This window comes from Falco rusticolus, chromosome 12 (assembly GCF_015220075.1).
Source record: "Falco rusticolus isolate bFalRus1 chromosome 12, bFalRus1.pri, whole genome shotgun sequence".
Lineage (NCBI taxonomy): Eukaryota > Metazoa > Chordata > Aves > Falconiformes > Falconidae > Falco > Falco rusticolus.
The window spans coordinates 29035825-29057614 of NC_051198.1; the positions used below are offsets into that span (position 1 = coordinate 29035825).

The window sequence follows — 21790 nt, forward strand, 5'->3', positions numbered from 1 at the left end:
ATTAACAGATTCTGGAAGCAGATTGGCGCTTTGCGTTCTTTGGAAAACATGAACCAGGCCTCAAAAGGTCTCAGTTTTACCCCAACACACATCCAGGCCCATTCTTAGCCCCCTTTTGCTTTGGGGCAGCCCAGTGACGTGGGAAGCCTTTACCCCCACTGCCTCGGGGGGAATGAACACTCAAATTTAAAGCTCTAATAATTACCACACATGATACACAGCACACAGCATGAAAGCACCTGCAAGCATCATGGCTGATGTGAAAGAGGAGGACCTGCATGAATCTTAATTGTTTTTCTTACTCTTTCTTTGGCTCTCTGGGTAAAAAGACCCTGCCTTGGCCAGGCAGGACTCCAGGAGTGATGCTGGGGACAAACAACATCCCAGTTCGGTGCTGGTGCCAGCTTGTCAGGTTTTGGTGCAGCTGCCAAGCCTCCATGCTGGGTCTGTTGGTGCAACTGCTCTAAGAGTGATGAAGGCAACTCCTTGCCTTTAGGGAGACGAGGTCAGACCTTAAAAAGGCAAGTGCAGCTTTAGTTTGTAGTAGCTACTGCTTTATTCTGCATGCAGACCTTCATACCATCCTCAATAAAATCTAAAACCCATTGAATCTGGGAGAGCTGCAAATGAATGTGCTTTCCCCAGCTAAAAGCAAGGGGGGAAAAAAAGTGTATTTTAAAATATAAGCCCTGTGTTTAAGTTTTACATTTCAAATATTTAAGCGCTTTTTCTTCTTTCATTCCTGCAGCATCGCCTAAAAGGCCAGCTCTGCCCAGCTATTGTCTGATTCACCACATGGCTCCCTGAATTTTCCCTGTCAGTCCTCAAATCGCAGCAGCTTTGAAGCGGATCCATCCAGACATTTTCCTCCACCTCTCCTTATAGTCAGTACCGCAAGAGCCCTGTGGGGCTTTTGAACTCAGATGCCACCTTCTATTATAAGGGAAAATAAAGGCTGTAACTCATAAAGCAAAGGAAACTCAGCTGGGCAAGGCAGGAGAAAAATTAAAAGCGATTATGAGCAACCCTCCCTTCCTCCTTCAGTGTGTTGGCTGCCGCAGCTGCAGCACATGAGAAAGTAAAACCAACTTTTTACACCTGTGCAGCTGCTACCGGTGAGCATTTCCACACCCGGCAATCGGCTCTGTTTTGTTTTTGTTTGTTTTTGTTTGATTTTTTCCCTTAACGACTCTCAATACCCCCAGAGGAAGCCCGAGCGCCCCGGCGGGCCCCGGCGCTGCCCACCAGCCGCCTCAGCCGGGCGCGAGGCCGCTGCCGGCCGCAAGATGGCGCCGCGGCCCTTCCGGCGGGGCGGGCGCGGGGCGCCGGCAGGGAGCCGGGGCCCTGAGGAGACCCCGCCGCCGCCGCTCGCCCCCGGTTGAGGATGGCGGCACAGCTTGGGTGCAGCGCCCAAACTTAACTCCAAGTAAGCGAAACCAGTTACAGGAAGGTGGTGCTGGTGTCTTTACTGTCAGACGCTAAAGATTTGGTGTTTATTCCAGCAACAGAAGGGCCATAGGTACTAGAGAAGTTGACCCGGGGGCTGGGCTCTAAACAAAGAGCCACAAACAGCAGAAAATTATTTTCCACGGTCTTGGAGGGGCGGGTGGCAGGGCTGAGATGAGTTTCGGCCCTGAAGGGCCGCCAGCCGTTTCCTGTCCTCTCATCGCTGCTGTCTCCGAGGGCCAGAGGCAGCTGTGGTGGTCAAAGCTGGTGGTGGGCGGCTGAGGGGCTCCCTGGCTATTGGTAGCAAAGCGTGTAAAATGCAGGCATCTGAGGCAGCCCCGCTGGTGCATTACTCCTCCAAAAAGCTCATTAGAGAGGAGTCGGAGGTGGCGGAGCTGCAGCAGCCGCCATTTCCCCCTTTGTGCCAGGGAGGCCTGTGGCGTCGGGGCGCTGAGGCCTCCTCGGTGCAAGGAGCCTGCCCGTGAGCGCCGTCCTCTCCTGAGGAGATTGATACCTGTTGGGAGCAAGGAAAGGTACCGACAGAGGTGTCTTTAGCTGTATTTCTGGCACAAATAGATCCCTAGGCAGCGGTAGCAGGCCTGATAGCCTAAAGTCTCAGCTAACAAAAATCCTTATATCCTTCAGGAGCTATTGCCCTCTGATCTGGAGGTCTGTCCCTGTGTTTTAACTCCTTTCTGCCTCAAGGCTAATCAGCAGAGCTTGCAAACCAATAACAAATCGGTTAAAAATCAACTTTATATGCAAAGCTTAAAATAAAACATCTGTATATATCCCAGAAGCCTTCACAACCTCCTGTTTTATTAGTATCTCTAAAATAACTTTTCTTTCCTGACTCTAATTCCAGCCAGAAGCACTCAGATAATCCTCGTAGGACTGTTATGTGTATTTCCAATTAAGCAATTTATAAGCACTGGCTGCGAGGAGCTTTTTGTTCTTAAGGAAATTATTTCTTCATTAAGCATAAAACAAGTCTTTTTTTATCCCTGCTTTATCTGAAAGCCCTTGTGCCCCTGTCACATATGGTTTAAGTACTCAACTATGTGGAAGGAGATTAATCATCTTGTATCCCAACAAGCAGGAAAGACACGGCAGCTGGGTCAGCCACACAGGGAATAGACTTTTCAGTGTTTGTTTTCAGAAAGAAATAAAAGTCAGACAGACAGACACTTACTTTGAAGCTACTTGCCTTTGCCAGAGGCAACCTACACAATCGTAAGCCCTTCTGGAGTCTGAGTCATGAAGAACTGCTGCAGATAAAATGAAGACAGTCAAGAGGAAAAAAAAATCCCATTCATACCCAGCTAATGAGTAGAAGTTCCGAATTGCCTCTTGTTTTCCAGGCTGTATACCTTAATTAGATGAATCACAGAACACTGAGGGTGGAAAACACAGGCCAGAGAACTCATAAGAGTCCACTTCATTCTTTTACACTAGCAGTATTATCTACGTCCCCTCCAGGGAAGAATGTCCCTCCGTTTTTCTCGGACAACAAAGTCTCCTGGCATGAGGCATGGACTAGTATGGAAAATGAACAGCAGAAATGGTGTATGATTGACTTGAGCCAGTAGCATGAGTACGCTATTCCTATTCTTCTCCCCATATCCAACTATTCACACTTTCTGTAAGGGCACTAACTAGCCCACTTTCTGGTCAAGGTCAGACCCATGGAAAAATAGCATGAGTTGCAGTGAGCAGCAGCATGAGGGACCAATTTCAAAGTGATGGCCCACTTGCTAGTATTAGGAATTGAGTCATCAGAAAGCCTTCTGATGTGGTAACAGGAAGACATTATGAGCCTTGGGCATTCCTGGTATCCTGTTTTTGGCAGGGACAGAGTTAATTTTCTTCGTAGTAGCTGGTGAAGTGGTGTGGTTTTGAATTTAGCATGAGAATAATGTTGATAACACACTGATGTTTCAGTTGTTGCTAAATAGTGCTTACTCCAAGTTAAGGACTTTTCAGTTTCCCATGCTCTGCCAAGGAGGAGGTGCACAAGAAGCACGGAGGGAGCATAGCCAGGACAGCTGATCTGAACTGGCTAAAGGGATATTCCATACCATAGAGCATTGCGCATATAAACTGGGGGGAGTTGACTGGGTGCTGCCGATAGCTGCTCAGGGTCTGGCTGGGCATCGGTCAGTGAGTGGTGAGCAATTGTGTTGTGTATCACTTGTCTTTCTTGGGTTTTATTTCTCTCTTGTTTTTTTGTTGTCTCCCTTTTCCTTAAATTATGAATATTACTATTATATTTTATTTCAATTATTAAACTGTTCTTATCTCAACTCATGGGGTTTACCTTTTTTCTGATTTTCCTACCCATCCCACTGGGGAGGGGGAATGAGCAAGCAGCTGCATGGTACTTAGTTGCTGGCTGGGGTTAAACCACGATTCCTGGGACTCGGGGAAGAAGCCCCATGTTAGTGTAATAAGTAAAGTGCAGTCCCTTCATCTCTGTCTAAGCCAGGTGCGAAGGAGACAGCCTACCAAGGGGACAGTTCCTGAATGTCTGAGATTGATATTTGATATGTTTACAGTAACAAGTGTAGAGACATGGAAGAACTGATAACAGAAGATGTTAAGTAGTAGAGCTAGTAAACAGCTAACCTACAGAAATGGGTAAGAGACCAACACATCACATCATGTAAGCCTATGCCAATGCTTCGCTTGCACAGGGTCGGTGGAAAATGTCATGTATTGTGGTGGAACAGCAGCCCCACATGTTCCTCCCAGGAATGCTTGTATAAAATGGCTGATGGTAATGGAGCTAGTAGTGGTGTGTTCAACTGTTTAGTTCAAGGTGGACACCATATAGTTCAGCAAAGAGACAATGAGGTCAGAGTGAACTTAAAACCCTGAGGTTTCTTTCTTAGTCTCTGTATATCATACCATGCTCAGTAGCACCATTTATCATCTCCCTTTCTGTTACTAAGTGGATTTTATTTTTATCAGCACAAGGAAGAAACACATGACTCTAGTTCCCTCAGCAAGCCCAATGGCATTGTGTATTTTGGTTATTCTGGTTTTATGAAGTTTGTCGCTCTTAAAGGGGAATAGGTTTTGAGGAAAGATTTGATGGAAGATGGGATAGTATGTGTCATAGTGCACGGCTCCTGGGACAGAGACAGCTCTACTGGCAAATGGAGAGTCAGTGACCTGCCAGGTTGGGGGAAAAAAACCAAAACCAAAACCCCCAAGTAAGTCACTTATGTCATGGCAGCAGGAGAGAAAGGAAGAGGATAGAGTGACAAGTAATACTTGGTGCTTGGTCAGCACTGTTGTCAGAATAGTGAGAGAACAGCAAAGTAAATGTCAGAAACAGATAAGCAGGTTGATAAAGGCACCGTGGAAAGCAGAGATGTGTAGAAAATGGTGCTGTTAGTGGGAAATCAAGGATGAGAAGGGACAAAGTAAATGTTAATGACACTATCATTTTGTAGGGTACAAGGGTGATCTGGACACTGTGCTTTGGGTTGACTGCAGTTTCAGAGGTCAGAAAGGGAGGAGATAATGTCAGGCAGAAGATAACGTAAAAGTGGGCAAGAGCATGATCTGTCCTGAGTCTTAGAAACATGGCAGAAGAAGAAGAATCACTGGTATTTAGGTACAGCCTAATGTGTGAAAGAGTATAGAGAGCAACGGGAGCTGTCTGGCTACTGACCTGAAGGAAAAGGGACATGGCAGCATCTTAGTCATAAAAAATAAGGAGAACGGGAGGAGGCAGTCGAGAAAGATCAGGATTTAATTTACTTCATGTTCAGTCAGCAAGAGACGTGGAGGTGGCAATATTGCCAAAGCAAAGCTGAGTTGAGGGAAATAGATTAGCGGTGAGTCAGATGTGTGAGCTCACAGTTGCACAGCTGATATTTGAACCTGTAGGAAGAGCGAGGATCTTATGAAGCTCCAAGGGGGCATTTCTTCCTGGGTGTTACAGTTCAGATCCCATCAGAACACACACAGTTCAACAACCCTTAGTCATCACAAACCTGCAAGAGCACATCGGAGACAGAGAAGAGAAAGGGAGAGCAGTGGCCAGATATGCAGCTGCAGGAGTATTCCTTGGATAGAGGTAGGAATTTGAGAGAAAATCCCTCTCACATTTAGATCCTCGCTGAAGACCTCACCTCTCGGGGGACTCTTTTGTGAGTAAAGGTTTAGAACATGTGCGTCAAGTGCTGTAGAGTATCTTTTGTAGCCAATCCAGGCAGTACCTAACCAGATGATGCATAACAACATGTGGACCATAGAGGCACTAGTCATATTTCTGTCTATAATTGCACTCATTAAAATCATTTTGTTTAACCAGCTTATCTTTGTTGGCTTTCCAGCAATACCGCTGAAATCTCTTGTGGTATTCAAATGTGGTTTTCTCCCCTTACTCAAGCTTTTGTGAAAAGGGAACCACTTTGTGACATCTCCTTGATTTTTACATGCCTGCTTTAGTGACTGCGATAGCAACATGCTCCTCTATTGCTCTGGAAACTAGCTTTACATGCACTGTTTCATGTACTCCTTTAATTCTTCCACTGGGGCACTAAATCTGGACTAAGCTGAAATACTAGGACAATAATTCTTAATCCACTGTGGAACATTAACTGAGTGTTAAGACAGCGATTTGCTGTATATTATGAACGTGGCTCCATTTCGTTTCCTCTCTGGAGATGCTGATTCACTGATGGAGTGATGTTCTTCCAGGCAGGAAAAGATTAAATAGAGACAACAGACTCAGAAGTAATAAATAAGGCTGTAGAACAAAACTGCCTGATATTATATTATTTTAGAAGCCGTATATAATCATGTCATCAGAGATGTGTTGTGATGCATGCGCACAAGGGAGCAGAGTTAAGGTGGTGCCTCTAATCTTATATTGTGCTGGTTCGTGACGTTACAGAGTTTACAACTATTGTACGTCACATCAATCCAGCGCTGGGAAGGTTTGCATCTATTTAGCTACAGCAGAAGTGTTTCCTTTTGGTTCTCTCTTAACCCTGTCATGGTCAAAGTGTTCTTCAAAGGAACTTGCGTACTGTTTCGACTGCCTCCCAAATGCAAAACTCAGGTGCTGGGGAAGAGGCAGGTCCTTTACTCCCCGAGATCAACAGAACATGCAGTATAAAGCAACCCTGTTTCCTAGTCCCCGCTTCTGTATGCGGTATGTGGCCACTCTCTCCTTAGTAGTGCACTACTGCAGAGAGGCTGCATGGCTGAAGCTCTGAAGGCAAGTTTGGATAGTGCTTCTCTAGTTCACACAGAGCACAGGCTGGAATCACAGCCAGTCTGCTGGAGAATTGTCACATCACCTTGTCTTGAAGGGACCACCTTCAAAACCAGCAGCAATTAATGAAAGACAAGGCTGTTGCTTTTCTTTCTTGATTTTGTGGTTCTGCAGTCCAGACAGCAGCTGGGCTGATACTGTTGCCCTGGATGCTGTTCATACTGGTGCTGGGAGCTTACCAGACCACCCTTCCTTAAGCTTGGGACAGGCAGCACATAGGGAATATTGAGCATAGGCAGAAGGAAGGGGCTTGCTGGACTCTGTTTCTGTCTTTTCAGGGATAATGGCCAAATGGCATACGTGTCAGCAGCTTTTTGAGTGCACTAGTCTACTGCAGGGCCAAAAATTGGTCCCTGTAAATTGTGAAAATCAGGCAGTTGTAAAGGTTGTAATTCTCCTCCAAGTGGATCAAGGTGCAGAAAAGAACCTGAGGTTGCTTGTTCATTACAAGAAGCCACATTGCTGTAGGACCTAAAGGAAGCATGCTTCGTTTACCCTGAGCACACAAATGTCAGAAAGCTGATCAGTGACTGCTTGCAGGTTATCAGAGGGTTTGGGTCTCAGAGTTTTATGTGTGTGCAGAACTCCACAAAAGCCCTCCGTCTGTATCTGGGATTCCATTCCACTTAATCCAGACTTTCTTTAGAGAGGACTCGACCTCTATTCCTAAGCCAAATCAGGGATGCAGAATGCCCCATTTGTTTTTGATAGTATGTTGTGTAGCTGTGAGAGATCAAACTTCCCAGACATGCTCTGAAAGTGACCCTGCAGGTTAGGGTGTTGTCCCAGGCTTGGAGCATGTATCTCTAATGCCCAGCCCTTCTCTTTTGCTGTAGGGTGGGCTGGATGCATATGCTGGTGGGTTATAGTGCTAGCCGCTCTCAGTCCATGCTTTGGGGAACTTCAGCATTTCACAGCAGGGGCGTAGTTGACATTCTTAGCACATTCATTTCTTTCCCCTGGCATAGCAATTGATATTCCACATGGTGCTGCCTCATTTCTGGTCAGGCTGCTCTTTACAATTTATTTTTAAGGTTTCCCCCCAAAACTTGCCTAGTAAGAGCTTCTGTATAATTGCTCCTCAAGATTTGCATTGCAACACAGTATTAGTTCTTGGATCTGGCTGCAGGCTCCTATCACTTCCCCGCAAGGTTAATCCACACAGCTAACTTAATTGAATGATCTAAACATAGGAATATGCCTTTGCTTCTATTCTCAGAGCAGCATCTTTCTTTCTTGACCACTTTTAAAAATTATTTTTAATTTTACTAACCCTGTTGCTTCCACAATAGGCCTTAAAACTCCCCTAATTGAAGGGGGCTGTAGTGTCTGTCAGAAGAATTTTTTGGTGTATTTTTCTAAGTGCTTGTCAGATTCCCCGAGTTTTGCAGCCTTGAGTTAGGCCTGGCTGATTTGTGACTGATGGTGCCAGAGAGGTAGTTCTGGTTTTCCTTCCTCATTAGTCATTGCTTTAAATTATCATCAGCGATAGGTTTGTTTATCTTCCTCCTTACAGGTTTCGCAAGGCTTCAGCACCACCTATGTCACTGGATTCAAAGAGAAAGGATGACAGACTGAACTGTATTTGCTTTCCAAAATCTACCTTTAAAGTTTCCCTCTGGACTGGGACTCACAGATTTTAATTAAATTTATCCTCTCCCCAGATAAATGATCCTCTATTTATGAACATTCTGCCTACATTTTCCCTTTGCTTCGGATCATTTTAGAATTGTTTCTAATTGTTGCTCCCATTATGATGTTTAGACTCCTGCTTCACAATTTAAAAACATTGTCTGTCATCTTACCTATGCAATTATTACTTTGCCGTGTTCTTTTTGATCTTTCCATGCTAGCTCCAATAGCACTTTTTTTTTTTTTTTTTTTTTAATTTGGCAGGTAATGTTCCTTAGGTTCAGACTCTTGTGATCCTATCTGCTCCTATCTGCCAGCATCCGTAACCTTTTCCTTATAAATAGTTCTTAGCACTTTGCCAAGATGTCATAATAAGAACGAAGTAGGAAAAAGTACAGATGCTAATGACATTTACTGAATCCTCCAAGTAATGATCCTTGGCTTCATCTCCTGCCAAAATATGCTTGATATGCTATCTCTTTGGTCTCTTGTTATGGTTATAAAAATGACCTTCCTCTTTATTCTTTTGCTGTAATTTTAAAAACTCTTGTTCCAAATAGATTCCAACTGCTTTACCTGGCAAGTTTAACAACCTGAGTACCACTAGCCTATTTCTTTGATGATAAGTGGAAGGGGAAGTAAGTGGGGGGTAAGCTGCAGTCACACCATCTGCCTGGGTGATCACAGTCATTTTTTTGAGTTATGAGCCTGTTTGACACTCTTTCTGCTAGTAAACAAATTGTCAAGGCAGTAAACAAACTACTAGTAAATAAACAAGGTAGTAAACAAACTAGTAAACTCTTGACAAGACACAGCTAAACTCACACAGCCTCCAAAACAATGGGACTGCATCCAGACTGCCTGTCGGGAACGATCTGTAGCCTTCCCCAACTCCCAAACCACGTGCAGGCATTGTCTGGAAGAGCGTTACCTGACCCAGAGCAGCCCTGTGCTAGGGCTGTACTAGCGGTTTGACAGCGCAGAGACTCCCTGTTCCAAGCCTGTGTCCAGGCCTCGACTTTATGTCCTTTGGGTGAGGTGTATATTGTGCTTTGTTCCTTAATTTTTTCTGGTGTGACTGTTGAGAATGGAGAAAGAGGTTCAAGATGCCTCTCCTGTGCTTTGTGCTCTGGGACTGAGGGTAAGGGGAATGTTTCCATTACTGCAAGGAGGTGTGATTAGGCTCCATGTGTGATAGAAGGCAGATGTTGCAGAGGTATCTCAAATGTTTTATAATACTGTCTTCCCAGGCACCCTTTCTCCACAGCTCATGTCAACCAGAATTTGGAAAACTATCTAAAATTGTTCAACCACACATAAAAATGATAAATATGTTGACCTGGTTAAAAATCTTGCAGTATTTTGACTTGGAACTCTTATTTCTTCCAGGCTTTATAGAAAAAGGCTTTTTTGGTATCGAGTAAGCCCCTCTCACTCTCTCCAAGAGAACATGAATTGGTCAAATCATAAACTCTGACTAATTTTAATTTGGACACCCTCAGCAGAAGCTTGTTAGAATTTGGCAGCTAAATTCCTGGCTGGTGAAATCTGCGGTGAGCATCCTCCAGCCCTCCAGCTTCTCCCTGCCAGCTCATCTGCCTGTGTGCAGCTCCATATTGTAACCTATAGCTGGGAGCTTCTCCAGTGGAGGGCAGAGCACTGCAGGGTGAGGAGTGGGGAGCAGGGCCAGCAAGAAGGCAGAGCAGATAAAAAGAGCAGAAGTTGAAGACTGTGCTAGGGCTTGATAGGAAGGAAGGGGAGTAAGCAGGGACAAACCGGAACCAGCATTTATACAGCCCCACGTCTGTTCTTTCTCATCCAGCATTGAAATTATCCAAGGCTTTTTTGAGTCTGCATGTTTGTTTGTTGGCAAATATCTGAATGTTCTGGTGATGAAGCATGTATCCTACATCCCTCAAGTCTGTTGACTGAATTTCTCCCTCATGCAGCTGATCCCTATGTGGATGATAATGGATATCTACTGCTACCAGTCACTTATTACCACATGTGGTAGAGATGTGTACTGGGGACCTAAAAGGTTTCAGTTCCATTTGGAGATCAGTAGGATTTCATATAATATCAATTATTTTTGATTAACATGGGAAGTGACTTGATAATTCCAATAAATTACTAGATACTTAAAGTAAACCCACCTGGAAATAGAGATTTTATGCAGCTGAAAATTTTAACAATTGCCATTTCACTTGAGATAAAATAGAGAAAAAAATTACTGTATTTTTGTGGTAGAACATTAAAGCAAAATGCTTTCCTAATTTTTCTCTGAGAGCTGTGTCTTCAAAGGGTTAACAGACGAAGAAAATGAGGTGATCAAAGATTTTATGGAAGGATGACTTGGATCTCATAGATGGCAAAAGGCAGGGCTTAATCCAAAATTAACACACTATATGGGTTAATTAAAGGAAACAACTGTGAGAAAGCTAGTTCTACTCTTGAACAGCTCATTTAGTTTATCTTTAATGCAAATTGTCAGTGCAATTCCTGTAATGAAAATAAATCTCATTAAAAATACATCACTTCTCATATGTGAACCAAGGAAAGAATGTGCTCCTACCAGGTGAATTTGATGTTACTCAGCTGCAGAACAAAGGTAACGTGGAGTTCAAAATCCAGTCACTGTAGCTTTCATCTAGGTTTACATTTTCTGAAGAATCTTTCTAAAGGGTACTATCACTCAGTGGACTATCCCTTAATGAATGTGCAACAATGGGAGGCTGTAAACTGGTGACTAAAGAGCAGATTTGGAGCAACAAGAGCTTGAAACCCACATTCCCTCTTTACCTGTGGACTCATATTGCCGTAGGTTATACGTCTTTAGGTTTACAATCTTCTTGAGATTTTCTATGACTTCCTATTGAGTAGAAGTTCAGATAAAAGGAAACTGTGAAAGCAAATACTATTTGAAACTGTATAAAAATGTAAAAAACTATATTGTGCTTATAAATCATGACATCATATTATTATTATTCTCTTGGAGCAGTTTATGGAGCAGTAAAGCCAGAATTCTGTACAGAGATGAAAGTCAATATCTATCTCCATCCCTGCACCAACATTAGTAGGAAATATTGCTAGACATTGCAAGCTAGGAGGGAAAGAAGAAGAATATTAACTAGAGGTTTTTTTCCATATTATAGTCCCATGTTACAAAACAAACAAGTATATGTATGCTTACAGAACTTCTTTTCCACAGAGCAATAAAGAAGCAGATTCCTAAACATTTGGGAGGGCAAGGTCTGACAACTGCAACGTCGGGGAAACCTCTGGAAGCAGTGATCTCCCTCCCCTTTAAGGTGAGAAACTGTAATAAAACATTTGTATGGGAAACAGGCATAAAAAGAATTCTAATTATGTTTTCATTGTATTTTAAAATGTATGTGTAGGGTGCAGTATAAAATCGCAGCAAAGCTTTTCTCTCATATTTATGGTCCAGAAGGCATTATCTGTGCCTCTGGTCACTCTGCACGTACTGTCCAGGGCCGGGTTGAAGCTTCGGCATCTCAGTGAACCTTAAATCAGGCCTGTGACATGAGAGCGAGTTAAGAATCAAAGTAGTTGTTGAGCGTTTCGCTATATGTTCGGTATGTGGTACAGCCAGGAGGTGGCAGAGCAAGTCTAGTTTACCGCGTCTGAACCGCAGGCTCTAGGTATTTTCCAGTCTTGACGCTGTGGAAAGATGGTGAGTTGCTGCAGTTCTCCCATTTGCACCGTTTAGCGGTAACTGCCTGCACACGACTCACAACATTTGCAAGGCTATTAAGAGGGTCCCAGCAAACTTGCAGAGCTTTCTAGGAAATGCTGCCTGGTTATTTTTTTCTTTCTTTCTTTCTTTCTTTCTCTCTTTTTTGTTTTGTTTTGGGTTTTGTTTTTTTTTTTAATTATCATTTTGTACTGCTGACTCGACTCAACCCCTCCTTTCAGTGGCAAGCATGAGTCTTCTGTGTACGGATGTCCTTGCAAAAAATGACATTGGCTTTTGCCCACAACAGCAAGTGAATGAAAGCACATCACTAGAGCAATTGCTTGACAAGTAGTAGTATATAATTCTTCATAACTATTAATATATATGCCCTCTCCTTTTTACCCTTGGTTACTGCTTAGCGCAGTAGGTGACCCACATGAAAAGCAGAGAGAAACCATATGAGAGGGCAAAGCAGATGAGCAAACAGAAAGAAAAAACAAATAGAGAATGACAAGCTGGCCAATTATCAGCTGGGGTATCTCTTGTATCAGCTTGAGTTGCAATCCGTGGCTTTTAAACTGAACAGCTCTGGGCTGGGTCAGCCCATGATGGGGGGTTGCTTGGGGAAAAACAGATGTTGCACAGAAGTATTGCCAATAGTTTGGTAGTCTAAACTGTCTCTGCTTGTGAAATGACTCTCTTCAATAAGCAATACTCTTCAGCAGAATCTGTAATCTTCTTTTTCTTAAGAGCTACTGCTGCTGCTTAGTAACAAAAAAGCAAAGATTTTTAACAGAAAGAAGCCCCAAGATCTCTGTCTTCTAGGTTTAATGGGATGCAGCAACCCCAGGACAGATATTGCTGCCTCCACAAAAAAAGGCATTTACTGTCCTCTGCCTTAAGCAGAATTTTCTGTCCCTTTCCCTGAGGCAGGTGTAAAAGGGGAGGTAGAAGAGGGGCAAGAGAGGGTAGAAAGTATTGCCTTAGGGTTTGACCACCTTTAAGAAAAGGCAGGAACACTTTGGATCTTACTGTTTTAAAGGACTCAAAAAGCTGAGTAGATGACAATGGAAATAGAAGCTCATTCAGTTAAGACTGCAAGAAGAGCAGGTGATTGCAGAGGTTTTTGAACACAGGGTCAGATACAAAGGCAAGAGAACATGCATGAGGGAGACAGGCAGTGAGAAGAGGTGAACAGAGGATTCTTTGCAGTGAAAGTACCAAAGTTATATTATACTCTAAATTCTGCATTTATTGTCTGCCCAAATGTCTGCTGGTTTCCAAGCAGCAATGAGTGATAGAATCTGACCCTAAATGGATGTAGTTGTCAAAGTCAACAATAGGAAGCACAGACAGGAAGAGGTTTGAGATCTTCTCTGCAATGCTGCCTCTGGTGATAGTTATTGCTAGAACTAGTCAGAGGAAGGAGGGAGACTGTATTTCTTCCAATCCCTCTGCTAACAGTTCCATTGTTTTTTTAAATTCTAAGAGAGGACCAACTATTATAGCTGGGGAGAAATTGCAAAAAAATATCACTGATATTCTCCTGGGGTTTTCTCCAACCTTCTGAAGTTTTAGCCAACCACAGATAAGATTTATGCCCTCAGTGCTAATGCAGGCAGCACCCGCCAGGCAGATGGAGACTCAGCTCTTGACAGAACTGCTTGGGTGAGAGAAGAGGTCACCTGCTATGGCCTGTGTGGCCCCTGACTGCTCTGCTAATACCAGATGCAGAGATGGCATCTGGAAGACTAACTCATGCCCACAGGCAACTGAAATGAGAGCAATTAGCACAAGCCGCCAGACAGACTGCGGAGATCCTTGTAACTTCCAATTGCTCCTAGCCAGGCTGGAGTTAAACTGATGTCTGTGACTCAAAGGCTAGATATCTTGTGGTCCCTTCTCTGAGTTTTGCAAACAGTTCTGTGCAAGTCCTTTCACATCAAACCGAGGGCTGCAGCTGCCAGGAGGTCATGCATTGCTCTAAGCATCCAGGTCCAAATCTCTTATAAAACAATGGTGTTTGGATTGGAAATGCTATTTTGATTCTCCTCTTTTTTTAGTTGCCCCCGCCTTGAGGATGATGGCTTAGAATAGCTGGAATATTTAAAAACTCCGCCAAGCGCTGTGCTGACAAAACAGCAATTTGTATATGCTCAGTACTTCTGGCTCATCTCAGCATAGAGTTCACATGCTGAATGAATCTTTTTCTTTCATCATTAAATGTATTAACTCGAGGTCATGCTCCAGTGACACTTGCACACAGCACCCGTTTCTGTCAGTCACAGCCATGCACAGAAGGAGCTTGAAAGGAATTAGCTCTGTCTAATAGATATACCCAGCTTGTACACAGCCCTCAGGATGGGAGCGATAGCATTAGGGACTGATGTGAAACTGTGGGAGGAGGGAATAGGGGTTAGCCTGCAGAAATGGAAACGCTCATGTTCGAAATGGTATCACAAATATATAATGCAGAGATATTTCATTTATGGCTGGTTTTGAGAGATCTACAAAACCTAGTAGTTGTGGCAAAGCCAGCTCCTTTTGTTTTGTATAGTTACAGTTATTAAGGCCAAATGACACTTTGCAGTACTGTGAACCGAAGCACAGTGCTCTGTATCGCTTCATGAGAAAGAAATGGTGACTGCATTTAGTCCAAAGCTGTAAGAAAATGGAGAGAGCAGACCAATAATACCAGCAGTAACAGAGCTATATTTCTTAAATGAAAATTAATTCAGCAGCAATAAATAAAGGTGGCTATTCACAAGCAGCCACTCATATTGCCGATGTGCAATGTCACATAAAGTGAGGTTAGGAAATTTGGGAATTTAGGTCATTTGTGCAATTGATATCTGAGGGCAGATCCATCCTTTCTTCTCCTTTCCACTTTCACTCCACAAGCTTCAGGAGACTTCTTCCATTGGGGCAAGACTAATTATTTTGGGACTGAGGACAATTCCACACTTGATTAGCAGGAACATGTATAAATTAGCAGCATCTAATTCTGCATTTATATTCTCATCCCAGAATCACCAAGTACTTTACGTAAAGTTTGATAAGGCCTTACTGCATATGTGCTGTAGGGAAATGGTTGTTTGTATTTTGTGGTCCAACAAATTGAGGCTTGTGGGAGGAGCTACTGAAGACCACTATAGGCAATATTCTGACCTAGGATAGGAACTCAATACTTTCAGCTCTTGTATGCTACTCCCTGAGTAATGCTTTCTCTCACTAATGGGCAAATCTGTCCAGAAGAGGAAGGTTAGGAGTGTTCTATTCCAAAAAAGAAAACTTGGATGCTCTGACTCTTGTTTGGCCTCCCTTTATGTCCAGAATAGGTTTACTAAGCTGATTGAAAGGAACAGGCCAACTCTTCTGTGTTACTAACGTTACTTACTTGTCCATAGAATTATCAAGAACTGTCTCAGAAAAATATTAAAGCTGAGTCATATACGAATAAAAGAAAACAAATTCACTCTGGCAGCTGCGATAGTGAATTTAACTTACTCTTGCTGTGCCTAGGCAGAGTGTGGCATATGGTACTGTGGTGATTTCATTTCATTTCAGAGTTTCTTTTTGACATATTGTGAAGTCTAATCACGTTTCAAATGGAGTTACTGGAAAGGCAAAGGCAACTCTTTCAATAAACTATAAACAAGGGACTCTGTGTGTCTTACTGGCACATGTAAAGCCACCTATGAGTGTCCCTAGAGAAGTGAACAGGTGTTGTAAACGTCTACATTCAATCTGTGCAAGGACCTCTGTGTCTCTAATATGTATAGGCAAGCAAGCAGCGTTCTCCAGAGGTTGAAGCAGAGGTTGTGTGTGGATCTCCTCCTGACTATCTGTTTTGATAAAATCTTCAAAGTGTGAAAAGCACAGGTGCTGCCTCAATTTTCCTATACATTCAGCAAGATACAGCCTATTCATTGATGATGACTCTAAGATTTCAAAGTGAAAAGTGATGTGTTAAGCAGGAGATAGGATTGTTTTACTGATTGAAATCACAAGTGAAAATACTGTCTTTTGAGAAGTATGCCAATTTTTAAGGCTATTGACAACAAAAATAAAGATGATTTTTACAGGCCAGAATGCAAATTATTGAATGGCACAGTATTACTATGGATCTTGGAAAATGGAGGTGTTAGTAGAGCTCTCATATTAAAACAACTGAGTCGTTGAGCATCATTGAGTGGCTATTGCTCAGACTGTGTGTTGTTTACAGTAATCTGGGTCTTGCTCATGTCTGACTCACGTCTCCTGCATTCTCATCAGGGATCTGTATTTTTTGCCATTCTGGCCTCCAAGGTACTGAGCCTCCTGGATCGTGCCATGTGTGGGAGGCTGGGATCAAACATCAGGGAGCAGTACCAGTCACTGCTAGTTTCCTGACGTGAAGATGTCAGATAGTGCCCAGCTCTAGGGATCCAGCATGGATTTTTCCTCTTCTAGCAGTTAAAAGTGCACTTAAGGGGAGTGGGGGCTGAGAAGCCAGAATATGAGTCAGAAAGGTGCAAACTTGTAGTTACAGAAGAATGGGCTTTTCAGCTCATGTTCTTCTGCATAACAGCCCTATCATAGGGAAACTTCCAGACCTTGTGCATTAAGTATGACAGAAAGTGGATACCCATGGAAATGAACTGAGCAGGCTTTCACTAGACAATGTGCGTAGCTGAGATTCAGGGTGAAGAGTGGAATTGTTTTTATACTACAATTGCATGATAGTTCACGTATCTGTTTGGATAGATTTGGATAGGAATCCAGTCAGAATCCCCAAGGTCCCCAACAAAGGTGTCCTTCAAAGCAAGGAAGGTGTCATTCAAAGAGCCATGCTTCTCCACATAGGCAGAGACCATGTTAGAGAGTCAAGGCTGCCTTGTGGTGTCAGGCCAGAATCTCAGGAACCTGCTGCCATCAATGAGCAGATCCGCTTACTCACAGCTTTTGCTGGTATTAAGGGGAATCTTAACATTAAGATAATTCTGCTAACATTCCTGGACCCTTTTCTGGAGATGATATTGAAGTATGAGGAGTGGAGTCAGACAAAGAGAGGTCAGTTTTCAGGTGGTGAAAGAGAAAATGTGACAGCAGAGCACAGTAAATTAAGCAGGTTATTTAGTATGTAACAGTGACCACCATGCATGTGGTGATGGTTTTCTCCATGGCTCACAAGTCATTTAGTATGTAACAGTGACCACCATGCGTGTAGTGATGGTTTTCTCTACTGCTCTCTGCATGCCTCTTACTGCAACTGAACAAAACTGGCCCAGAGTTGCAAATTTTCATAGAATGTGTAAATTTTGAAACCTGAGTCCTCCGGAATCCTTATGGTCTTTGCTGTAAGGTGCCCATCTGCACCTCATCAAAGTTGTCATAAATTTCTGGATAGGTTTGGAATGGATGACTAGATTACTGCTCTCATTAATCCACATATACTTGTTCTTTTAATTAGGCTAAAATTTGCCAAAGCATATGAAAAATTGCTTATCCCACTGAAAACAGAATTATATGCTGGGAGCTCGCAGCCCATTCTTCAGCTTTTGCATATTTTTATTGTATGTTTTTATGTTCTGCATTAAATGTGCTTCCGTGGGAATGTGTGCTGGTTGTGGTCCCTGTACCTTCCACCAGCACCTGCTTCTTGAGCAGGCAAAATGTGGAAGCACATTCTAGTGGTTGAGCTATGCAAACGGTTTATTCTCTGTTCTGCAACAGCATGGGTGAAGTGGGAAAACCTGTAACTGATCTGAGTTGATCCACAGTGAAACCTGACTTAAGAGGCTTTAGTTTTGAGCTTCACTTGTGTGTTGCAGGGAGACTCATTTGTTGTAACTTTTGAAAAGTAAGTGTGACTGAATTTGGCCTTGAAAGATCCCGTTGGGATGAGAAATAAAAGGATTTATATTAGAAAGTGTCAAAATCAAAAGTATCAATTTTCCCTCGTTCTTTTTTCTTTTTTTGCCAGTCATCAATGATTGTCCAAAATGCGTTCAGACTTCACTAATAGCCTAGGTTATGTCATGACACTGCATTTTTCTGCAGATAAGCTCTTCACTCCACGTTTGTGGCTCACCTCTTTGTTGAGTTAAGGTTTGCTGTGAGGATGATGCTAGAGCAGTACACTGCAGACTGGAGGGAGGGGAGCTGCACCAGCAGCAGTGTCACCGCCTGTGTGGTGCTGCAACCCTGCAGGCAAAAGAAAAAGAAACGCCAAACCCTGGTAGCAGTGGGATAAAACTGCTTAGGAACCCTCAGCTATGGGTTGCCTTGTTGCCCAGCTTTTTGTAAAGCAAGCAGGTTTGTCTGATTAATTGGGAAAAAGTAGGTGAATTAATTGGACTTAAATCCTTGGATGATAAATATTGACCTAAGCTTCCAAATGTCTGTGCAACAGCTCTCCTTTGTTGTACATGATATACAAAGAAATGCCACATTCTCCCAGTTCCAAAAGCCTTGCAGAGTTTCAGGCGTGTTTCTCCTGACAGAGCTTATGCTGTGAGCATGCCTGCTTTTTGCTGTGGTTAATTCTTTCAAGTCCAGCAAAAGGGTATTGCATATTTGAATTTCCCTCTCCCTTGAAAACCTTGTTGTCAGACAGCGCTATCTCTGAGGAAGACCTTGGCTGGGAGGCTGGGAGGCTGCATGTGTTTGCCAGTGGGGCCATAGGCTGACTGAGGACCCACCAAGGCAGTCACTGATTGACCCAGCATCTCCTCTCCTCAGATCTCCACAAAGAAACTTCTTTGTGAGGGACAAGCCTTGCTGTAATGAGTGCAAAATGAGGCTAAATTCCCTTTTTGTTCCCTACACACTTACTTATTCGCTCACTTCCCTTTGGATTTTACTGAAGTCATTACATCAAACACTGGTATAACCTAGAATAGAAGCAGCTTCATCGGTAAAAAGTTGTTTTTCTTCTGGGATCTTTCAGAAGACCACTTTGCCTCTTTTCCTCACCTCTTTTGAACTGGTTAATTAAACAGACATACTGGACTGGCCACTTGTGCCACAGATTTTTACTACACTTACTGATTTTAGAAGGACTTTTTTGTGTGTGCACAAAGTAAAGCAAGACTTCTGTAAATTGGAGGAGGTCCCATTTGCAAAATCAATGTAGTGAAGAATATAAGTGCAGCAATATTGTATGCTTTTATTAAAAATAATATCCGATGGTTATTTCGGTGAATTGTGGAGACATGAGTCGATGTTGGAGCCTGTGGTGAATCTCTGCTCTAGGCCAAACATCACAGTTAGTATCACATGCCCAGTAGGACCCTTGAGAGACACCGTGGAGACTGATAACTTTCTACACAGAGATGATACAGGATAGCCTCACACTGTTCCTTTTCTCCAAGTCCCTTCTCTCAGAGCACAATTCCTCCTAGAAGGGAGAACAATATTTCATTCTCAGTGGTCTGGGGACTGCGAGCAAATTTTATTCATTGTGATCCAGACAAACAATACCTTGAACTGGTTGAAAGCCACCATTTCACATATTGCTCAATTTATCACGACTGTAAGACTATAAAGAAAACATTAGATCATGTCCCACATAGCTGTATGTTCATTACCCGCATAACCATGGGGCAAATACTTACGTATGTCAGATTTGACATCATTCATTTTCAGACTGTGCTTTTGTTGCGAGGGAGGCCAGAGTTGCTTCAGTTCTGATGTTGCTTGTTCACAGAAAAATGTATGTTGAATTCTGAAAGAAAAAATTAAAAAAAGAAAAAATCATACCCATAGGTACTTTAACGGCCATATCACACTCCCAGAGCAGCAACAGATATCACCAAACTGCAGCATATCAGGGTGGTTGTTCATGTCAAAGGCAATTTTGATCAAATACGTCACCAAGAACACTTCTTTTGGAAGTGCCATGTCCTTACACCAACCAAGAGCTACCCGTCTGAGCTCAATAGATGTGACACCCCCTCTGTGACATCTGGGGGCGGCTTTGGCTGGCAATAACCTCTAGAAAAAAATATAATGCATGGGCACTTCAGAGAACAGCACCATACAGAGGGCACTCTGGTGGAACAGAAACATTTGGAAAATGCTCCCATCACTACCCACAGTTTCAAGTCTCTGCAGAATCCTTCTTCTCTACTACGTGAGCTGAAAACATACTTCAAACATACATCAGCATCTTTCCATTCATTAAGGTATTTATGTAGAGGTAGGATCTGCACTTGAGTCTACCTTGAGGGTGTAATTGTGTGTTGCTAATGTAATGGCTAGAGCTGGTGATCCAAACGGCAGCATATGAAAGGTCAATATGCAGAATGCAAGGTTGTGCGGAGCAATTGGAGGAAAAATGGAGTCTGATTTAACAGAGTAAGAAGGAAGAGGGAGGGCAAGGGCAGCAAAGGAGAGAGTGACAAGATGACTTTTAAAAATGGACCCTGCAGAGGTGAAAACAAAAACCTTAACTCCATCAATTATATGCAATGATGGTCTTAGAAAGAAAGAAAAAGGAAGAAAGAAACAAAAACTAGAATCAGAGCCAAACATTTAACTGATGTAAGTGGGTGCAGATTTCAGAGGAGCTGTTTCCCTGTATATCAGCATGGAAATATGCATATAACCCCATCGGATGCCCTTAAAACATCATAGGTAATGGCATGCCTTAAAAGGCAAGTCACTGCATAAAATTCTGATCTCAACTACCCTAGTGAACATCCAAAAATGGTTGTTACCAAGAGTCTGCATGGTGCAGATGAAAGCAGGACTGAACTTGACTTCATGTCATGTTTGCCACCATACTGTGCATTTACATGCACATACATGTGCCATCTGATAAATCCATGTAACACTCAATTCTCCTGACAATCAGAAAATGTCAGAACCCAGTGCAGTGTTATTACAGATATTTATTTGATTTCCCACATAAATTTAAAGTAGTATCATATCTTAAAAAAAAAATAAATCAAGCTGATTTCCTTGCCTTGAAACTATCCAGTTGCCGCTTCTGTGCCTCTATCACTGCTTTGAGATGCTCTCTTTCACTGTAATGTAAAATGGCTTGGACACTTGTGTAAAGTTCATTTCAGTATCTGATTAAATATTTCAGTTCCTACATAGCTCTCATCCCTGTAATATTTGAATGAGTGCATCACTTGTCTAGGCCCAACTCCAGTGGAAGTAAGAATTTAAATCTTATTAAAATTATGCAACCAACCAAAAAAAATTGATCTTTTATTTTCTTTACTGGTTCTTCCCTTGCTTCTCTGCAGATACAAAATCTAAATGTGTCATTTTGGGAAAGAAAAACTCTATCCAACAATATTAACCTGATTACTTGTTATTGTGGACGGGACAGTTACAGGTGGTATCATAGACAGTCACAAGTCAATGTATCATGTACTATAAATTGATTTGAGTTTTTTTATCCTTTTAGTGAGACAGAAAGGAGTGCTATGGGTCTGTGACAGTGATAATAAAATAACAAAGGAAACAGGCAGGAAAAAGAGAACTAGAACTTTCTCCTTGTAAATGCTACTCCTGGTGTTGATTTTAAACTACAGATGGCTTGAAGACCATGGTACTGCACTGATTTATGTCACCTGAAGATCTGGTCTAGTGTATTACCACTCATTTCAATGTTGTCATACTCTGCTGAGGCCACAGAAGGGCCTGGCAGGAGATGCTTTTCATGTACGTGGAGTTTTGTGAAGTACTCTGGGTTTCTTCAGGTCACAATTTGAAGTACTGCTACA

At 42.7% G+C, this 21790-nt stretch overlaps 1 long non-coding RNA gene across 1 annotated transcript in view; it reads left to right on the plus strand.

Annotated features, from left to right (window-relative positions):
* The first annotated feature begins 1335 nt into the window (after positions 1 to 1335).
* LOC119156382 overlaps positions 1336 to 21790 on the plus strand; it is a 40366-nt gene continuing 19911 nt past the window's right edge. Inside the window, exons 1-2 of the long non-coding RNA XR_005107106.1 lie at positions 1336 to 1426; positions 11580 to 11679. This is a non-coding gene — a long non-coding RNA (uncharacterized LOC119156382). The remainder of the gene's footprint in view (positions 1427 to 11579; positions 11680 to 21790) is intronic.